Source organism: Pan paniscus, chromosome 14, assembly GCF_029289425.2.
Source record: "Pan paniscus chromosome 14, NHGRI_mPanPan1-v2.0_pri, whole genome shotgun sequence".
NCBI classification, from domain to species: Eukaryota; Metazoa; Chordata; class Mammalia; order Primates; family Hominidae; genus Pan; species Pan paniscus.
Window position 1 is genome coordinate 3089611 of NC_073263.2, and position 8755 is coordinate 3098365.

Consider the following 8755-nt stretch of genomic DNA (forward strand, 5'->3'; position numbering starts at 1 on the left):
ACTTGTCCCAGAGGCAGCAATAGGCACAGCCCAGACCCAGGAAAATTCTTGATAATATTATGTAATGTGCTCTGGAGGTTCTGCCAACACTCCCCCAACACAGGGAAAAGAAAAACAAATTCCCTTTGTTTTATGGAATGAGTTTATCGATTCTTGTTCTCTGTAACTAGTGACTTCAAATATTGTGTTTTATCGAAGAAGTACAATGAAAGTCAGGAGAAGCCTGAGTAGGCTGAACTACAGCTGTTTGGGAACCATAGTGAGGGTTATAGGATAAGCCCATGCCCAGGGAAACCTAGATAATGGACGTGTGGGTTGCTTGGCAACGGTCATGTGCAATCCTGTCTTTGTCCTGCCTCTGTATTCCTGCTTTCACGCCACTGTAAGCTCGCTTCAAGCTAGCCCACCCCCTTTTGTGAAGTGTGTATAAAAGTCAGGTGTTGTCTCTGTTCCGGGCCCAGTCTTTTTGACGTGAGTCAGCTGGTCCTGAGTGCACTCAATAAAGATTCTCCTGTTTCAACCTGAGGTCTGTCTCGTCCTCCTGAATCCCGCAACAGGAGAATTCCAGCATGAACCATGTTCACAGGACAGTGCGCGTCACTGAAGGAAAAGTGGGGCGGGAGGTGGGGGTGCATGGCTGTGAGAGCCTCTTGGGCTTGCTGGGAGATGTAGTCTTATAAAGATTCCCAGCCCCTTGGTCACAGGGCTGCAGCACCACAATCCCAGCATACAACGGAATCAGGCACAGTGCGCGTCGCTAGAAGAGGTAGAGCTGTGCATAACTCGCTGGGCTTGCTGGAAAATGTAATCTCATGAACACTGCTTAGTGAACAGTGAGCGTCACTGGAGGAAAAGGCGGGGCTGTGCAGGCCTTGCTTTACTTGCTGAGAGATGCGGTCTCATAGACACTCCCAGCCCTTTGGTCACAGGGCTGAAGGACTACATTTCCATCATGCACCGGGATCAGGGATAGTGCGTGTGCCTGGATGAAGAGGCAAAGCTTTGTGTGCCTCCTTTGGCTTGCTGGGAGATGTAGTTTCATAAAGTCTCCCAGATCTTTCATTACAGGGCCGCAGAACTACAATCCCAGTATGCACCAAGATCAAGGATAGTGCGCGTTACTGGAGGATGAGGAGGGATTGTCCACGTCTCGCTGGGCTTGGTGGGATATGTAGTCTCATAAATACTCCCAAACCTTTGGTCACAGGGCTGCAGGACTACAATCCCAGCCAGCACCGGGCTCAAGGAAATTGCGCGTCACTGGAGGAAGAGGCGGGGTTGTTTGTTACTCGCTGGGCTTGCTGGGAGATGTATTCTCATCAATCCTCCCAGCCCTTTCATCACAGGGCTGAAAGACTACACTTCCAGCCCCAGCATGCACTGGGCTCAGGGACAGCACGCATCACTGGAGGAAGAGGGAGGGCTGTGCGCTTCTCACTCTGCTTTTTTGGGAGATGTAGTCTCATTAACACTCCTAGCCCTTTGGTCATACATCGCCAAGGACTGCAATCCCAGCATGCACCCAGCTCAGGGACAGTGCGCTAGTCACTGCAGGAAGAGGCAGGGCTGTGTGCACCTCCTGGGAGTACTGGGAGATGTATTCTCATAAACACTCCCAGCTATTTGCTCACAGGGCTGCAGGAATACATTCCTAGTATGCACCCAGCTCAGTGACAGTGCGCTAGTCTAAGGAGAAAGAGGCAGGGCAGTGTGCGCCTTGCTGGGTTTCCTGAGAGTTGTCGTCTCATGGCCTCTCCCTGTCCTTTGGTCACGGTGCTATAAGACTACAATCCCAGCATGCTTGGGGCTCACGGACAATCTACGTCACCGGAGAATGAGGGGAAGGTTGTGTGCACCTCGCTGCACTTGCTAGGAAATGTAGTTTCATAAAGACTCTGAGACCTTTTGTCACGGGACTGCAGGACTACAATCCCAGAATGCATCAGGATCAAAAACAGTATGCGTCGCTGGGAAAAGATGTGGGGCTGTGTGCGTCTCCCTAGGTTTTCTCGGAGATGTAGTCTCGTGTCCTCTCCGTACCCTTGGCTCACAGTGCTATAAGACTACAATCCCAGCATGCTTGGGGCTCACGGACATTCCCCTTCACTGGATAACGATGGGAAGGTTGTGCGCACCTCGCTGCGCTTGCTGGGAAATGTAGTTTCATAAAGCCTCTCAGACCTTTTGTCATAGGTCTGCAGGACTACAATCCCAGTATGTATCAGGATCAAAAACAGTATGCGTCACTGGGAAAAGATGTGGGGCTGTGTGCGTCTCCCTACGTTTTCTGGGAGATGTAGTCTCATAAACACTCTTGGCCCTTTGGTCACAGGGCTGCAGGACTACAATCCCAGCATGAAGCGAGTTCAGGGACTGTGTGTGTCCCTGGAGGAAGACGTGGAGCTGTGCGTGCCTCGCTGGGCTTGCTGGGAGATGCATTCTGATAACCAATCCCAGCCCTTTCATCACATAGCTGTAGGACTACAATTCCAGCATGCACGGGGCACCGTGACAGTCCGCCTCAATGGAGGAAGAGAAAGGGGTACGTGCGTCTCGCTGGGCTTTCTGGAGATGTAGTCTCATTATTTCTCCCAGCCCTTTTGTCACAGGGCTTCAGGACTGCAATCCCAGCATGCACCGTGCTCAGGGAGAGCGTGCCTCAGTGGAGGAAGAAGTGGACCTGTGCTCTTCTCGCTATGCTTTTTCGGAGATGTATTCTCACACACTCCCAGCCATTTGGTCACTGGGCTGCCCTTTGGTCACAGGGCTGCAGCACTGCAATCCTAGCATGCATGTGACTGAGGGAGCATGCGCTAATCAGTGGAGGAAGGGGCGAGGCTCTGCACGCCTCTCTGGGCTTGGTGGAAGATGCAGTCTCATAAACACTCACAGCCCTTTAGTCACAGGGCTGCAGAGCTACCATCCTAGCATGCACCGGGCTCAGGGAAAGTTGGCGTCACTGGAGAAAGAGGCAGGGTTGTGTGCACCTCCTGGGCTTGGTAGGAGATGTAGTCTCATAAACACTCCCAGACCTTTCATCACCGGGCTGCAGGACTACAATCCCAGCATGCACCCGGCTCAGGGACAGTGCGCATTACTGGAGGAAAAGGCTAGGCTATGGACGCCTCCTTCTGCTTCCTGGGAGATGTAGTTTCATAAAGACTCCCAGAACTTTCATCACAGGGATGCAGGACTACCATCCCAGTATGCACTGGGGTCAGGGACAGTCCGCGTCAGTGGAAAAAGAGGAGGGGCTCTGTGCGTCTTCCTAGGCTTGCTGGGAGATATATGCTCATAAACACTTCCAGCTCTTTGGTCGCAGAGATTCAGGACTACGATCTTAGCATGCACCTGTCTCAGGGACAATGAGTGTCACTGGAGGAAGAGGCGGGGCTGTGTGCTCCTCCCTAGGATTGCTGGGAGATGTATTCTCATAAACACTCCCAGCCCTTTGGTCAAATGGCTACAGGACTACAATCCCAGCATGCGCCAGTCTCCGGGGTAAAGCATAGCCCTGGAAGAAGGGGCAAAGTTGTACATGCCCCACCTAATATGCTGGGAGCTGTAGTCCATTAACTGCTGTCAGCCTATCTGTCGGTAGGCTTCAGAACCATAATCCCAGCATATACCGGGATCCGGGGTGCATAGCCCTGGAGGGAGGGACAGAGCGGTGTGGACTTCCCAGTGTCCAAAGCACTGCTGAGTTCTTATGCTATGCCGACTCTTTGTCACAGAGAGTGAGTACAGAGGTGGAACTGGAGGACAAGTCTGGGCTGAGCATTGAGGAGGGTATTGCCCTATGTAGGCACCTTACCTTTGCCCAAATCGGGCGGGTTGTCCTCACCCGATTGGCCCTATGCTTCTCAGGTTCCTCTTTCAGCTGCACCCAGGGTTCCTTCCAGAGCATTGCACCTTCTGCAGCTCAGGGCACTGCCTTCTTTCCTAAACTGCTGTGGAAACTATCCTGATGTCTGAGACACTGTCCATTGTGCAGCAGCCCTCTTTTTTGTCTAGCCAGAGCGCGTGCTCAATCGCTTTTGAGAGAAATCTTCCACATGGCCTGCTTGTGAACAGCTTCAGAGCTCTGCAGGGGCTGACAAGGGCTGAGCCTTCCTGGAAACGTCACTCTCAATGGCGCCTTTTTCACGAATGTGAAAGTCGAGGCATCAGGAAGGTTAGTTTAATGGGTTGCAGAAAATCTAAGAGCAAAGGAGAAAACCCCCTTTCCAAAGCGTGAGCTTTGGGAGCCATTTTCATCAACCCATTTAAGTGGACAAGCTCCAAAATATAACCTGAAGCTGCTGACTATTTAGGCATTTTACAATTAAAATCATCCGTCTCATCCTAAGTCGTGCCTGACTTGCCAGTGTCTCAGAGACACAAATGGGACCTGATCCCTCAGGAACAGATAGTGTTCCAGGTTCGTGGGAGCGACTTTTAAGTTGTGGAGCACTTGGGGTCGTTTGAAACCCACTATCTTCAGTAGGGACTTTTACGTCTAGAGAGCATGTGCATTTTGATTTTATCTGTCCTCAAGCTGAACCTTTGCTCATTTTAACAAGTAAAAAGACATTCCTGGGTGAAATGTCATTGCATGCTAATGAGACATGCAACATATGCAAAAATATGTACAGCTACTGCACATGTGCACCCAGAAGACCACTCAAAGCATGCCTTCTATAACACTTCTTTCCACCTTCTTATGAATAATCATGTAAAACTCCCTGAAGGAGGGTTTCTCCAGCAACAATTAATGCTGTCTCACTCTTATGAGCAGGCTGCCCTGGAATCTCTTTCTCAGACTGTACCGTCTATTCTGCACTTGATTTTCAACGTATTCTTTTCTTTTTTGTGTGCAATAAATTACTCTATGTTGTACTTCTTTTGCTGCATGTTTCTTGTTTAAATTCTTTTAAGCTAAGAATTACCAAGGTATTACATCAGCCATCAACATTTCTTTTGCCATGGCCCGGAGAGAGGTTTGTCTGCTTCATTAATTTCAGTTTCCCTTTACTTGCAGTGAATACTATGGCACTTCCAGACTACCTGGTTAACTATCGCTGCTTGTTCCAGCGCTGTTTCACTAAAGTTCTGGGGGAAACGTGTTTAAATCACCTATATTCTCTAGAGAGAGAATATATGTCTGCTCTCCTTTTGGCTGCTGCATCTGTACTATCCATAAATGACACTCACCTCATGGGTTGCTCTCAACATTTCATATTCGGGCTAGTTTGCTGCTTAGTTTCACATCTTTCTGGCCACCCTTCAGACTCAGCTTATCGTTTGCTGTCCCTTCAGCAATACTCGATCGCCACCTAGTGGCTATTGTACTTTATTTTCTGATCGGGTTTTCTGTTTACAATTTTGTTTTGTTTTGTTTTGAGTGGAATATTAAGAGAACCCTGTCCCTTCAGGCTTTATGCATTTCCCACCTCCTTGAAATTGTTCTTCAACAGGTTTTCTTTGCTGAACAAACGACTCAAAGTCATGTAGAAGCCCGGTCGTGGGGTTTGAATCTGAGCATTGCAGGTGTTATAATTCAGCATCATAAATTGCAAACCAGTAAATTAGGGAAAGGCTTGTCAGCCAGACATCTGCCCCCCAGCCAGCAGTGGGGGTCATCTCGGCAGGGCTGGAGATGTGCAGCGCTGGTGAGAGATAGGACGGTGTATGGCAAATGCCTATGACCTCCTAGAGCTTCAGTTAATGGGGTCTCAAGGGGATCCGCTGGACACCTTGGTGGTTCCACTTGTCCCATTGTGATGCCCATGGCTTATGGGCTTTAGTACATGTTCTGACGTTGCAAGATTCTGTCGGCACCATGGGAGCCGCTTCCTCTACTGTCATTGAAACAACCCTGGGATGTATATTTAAAAATTGAAACAGCTTTTGGCTAGATGAACAAAAAAAAAAAAAAGAAAAAGAAAAAACTTATCTTCTTTTGTAATACTATTTAGCTTGCATACAGATTAGCTGACAAAACATGGCTGGGGAATAAGACTGTGAACTTTAACACCCTCCTACAGCTAGATCTTTTCTGTAGAAATCAGGGAAAATGGTCTGAAATATCCTATGTGCAAACATTTATGGCCTGACAACAAAACCCAGCTCTATGCAGCACCTGTGGGCTAAAGCCTAGTAAGCCACAAAGCCCCTCAGAAACATTAGAAGATCATCTCTTATTAAGGGGAAGGGACCCCAGACCCAACAGCCCAACACCAGCTCCAGATAGGGACCCTCAGGGGCCTACACCTCCTTTAGAATCCGCAGCATCCCCACACTATCAGAGTCTTCTGTAGAATCTAAGCTTGTTTCACCTCCTCCTTATGCTCCTCTCTATCAGCCTTTGCCAGGTACAATAGTGACCAGCCCAGCTGTAGTTACTCGCGGTGGAGCTTCACACCATGCGGGGCCAGAGAATTTGATCCCCTTACAGAAAGTCCCAAATGGAGAGAGGACCATCAGAGTGCTTTTTCTCTTCTCAATAAATGATCTAATCCAATGCAAGCAACAGCTCTGATGGCTCCCAAAGAACTTCAGTGCATTTACTGAAGCCTTCCAGGCTCTAAGTTTGACCACCATTCAACTTCACCATCCATAAATGGACCCAATGACTGCTGACCACGTAGCTGCAGAAAACTTTTGCTTATTGGCAAAAAATAGAAAAGACTTAAAACTTTTGCTGCTTTCACCATTTTAATGCAGAATTCCATTGCAGCACAAATGTCACCATAAGGTGGAGCCTCGGGAATCCAATAGAAACTATCTCAGGAAAACTCAATGGGTCCCCAACAAGAAGCAGAGGGTCTCAATAGACTTCAGCAACATCTGGACTCCATGGCCACTGTAGTCCGACAAAACCAAAGAGCCTGGGATCTTCTCCCAGCCGGGTAAAGAGGAACATGTTTATATTTAAAAGAAGAATGCTGTTTTTGAGATCAATCAGTCTGGTTTAGTCGAAGAAAATATTAATAATATCATCACCCAGGCAGACAAAATTGAATCTCTAGGAACTTCCATGGGAACATGAAAGCAATGTCCATTGTCTGCCTTGCTCTCTTTAGTAGTACCAGTCATTATTATATTTTGAGCTTTTAGTTTTGTTCCAATTTTGTTTAAAATGTTAACTGATTTCTTGTTCTCTTGCTTACGGCAACTCCATGTTTGCATGATGGTTTTGCAAGGCTTTCAACCTTTGGTTGCCAACATCTTCCCACTGGTTCCACGAACGACATGGTTTACACCCTGTTAGATCACACAGGAAGAAACTTTAAGGCCCAGGCTAGGCAGAAGTATCACCCACTCAGCAGGAAACAGCTCCAGAAATAATGGCCTAACCCCTCAACCTCCAATATGATTATTGCCCTAAAACCTCTTAGGGGGAAATTGAGGCAGAATAGATAGTACAGAAAATGACCATGATCTCAGGATACAGAAACCATGGTGACTGTACAGCCAACACAATAAGCCGTAGCATTCGCATTGTAATTGGGCTTATTCAAGCAAAGTTATCCTCATTAAGGACTTTCTGTTCTAGAAAGCATGTGCATTTTGATTTCACCTGTCCTCAAACTTAACTTTTGCTTATTTTAATAGCAAAAAATATAGGCCCTAGCCAGGCAAGGTGGCTCATACCTGTACTCCCAGCACTTTGGGAGGCTGAGGAAGATGGATCACTTCAAACCAGAAGCTTGAGACTAGACTGGCCAACATAGTGAAATCCCGTCTCAACTAAAAATACAAAAATTAGCATGGTATGGTGGTGCATGCCTGTAATCCCAGATACTCTGGAGGCAGAGGCATGAGCATGGCTTGAACTCAGGAGGCGGAGGTTGCAGTGAGCAGAGATCACACCACTGCACTCCAGCCTGGGCAACACGAGGAGACTCAGTCTCAAACAAACAAACAGAAATACACTCCTGGGTGGAGATCTAAGATGCTAACGAGACATGCAACATATGAACAAGCATGTACAGTCACTGCGTATGTGCACCCAGAATATCACTCAGAACATGCTTATTAGCAACTCCTCTTCCCTCCTCCTTACTAATAATAATGTAAATCTCCCGTAAGGGGGTTTCTCCAGCGACAATCCACGCTGTCTCACTCTTACGAGCAGCCCACCCTGGAATATCTCTCTCAGGGTGTACTGTATTCTGCACTTAACTTTCAAATATTTTCTTTTCCAATAAATTATGCTGTACTTTTTTTCCTTGTGTCTCTTGTTTAAATTCTTAAAAACTAAGAAGACAAGAACAGAGGTATCACGTCAGTTGTCAACACAGCAATAAGTCAGCCTCCTTCTTGTAAGCATAGCCCATGCAGAAAAGGAGAGTCGCATCACCTAGGTGCTGGATCCAGAGATATGTCACAACTTATCCCAGGCACCAAGTTAAGGTCATTGAAGAGAGTCGTGTTAAATAGTTTCTGGGCCCAGGGATATGTCACAATGGCTCCTGTGAGCAGAGATCAGGCAGCATAATCACATAACCGGTGTGCTGGACACAGCGATAAGCCCCTCTTTCATCTGTGGGCATGACCCAGGCAAGAAAGAAGAGCCACAGCATTTAGGTGCTTGCTGCAGAGGTAAGTAACAATCTCTCTTATGGGCAAAACTTGGGTAAGAGAGGAGAGTCAAATCTCCAAGGTGATTCATGTAGAAATTTGTCACAAGAAACTTTTTAGGCAGGGCCTATGTTGGATCTTCTTATCTTCCAGAAGTTAGGTCCAGGGATACGTCAGAATACCCAAAATA

The 8755-nt window shown here is 47.6% G+C and overlaps 1 long non-coding RNA gene across 1 annotated transcript; it reads left to right on the forward strand.

The window, feature by feature from the left end:
* Positions 1–2220: 2220 nt before the first annotated feature.
* LOC134728781 (uncharacterized) lies at positions 2221–8206 on the forward strand. Its single transcript, XR_010109581.1, has 2 exons — positions 2221–2542; positions 6344–8206. It is a non-coding gene; the product is annotated as an uncharacterized LOC134728781 (long non-coding RNA).
* Positions 8207–8755: the final 549 nt, after the last annotated feature.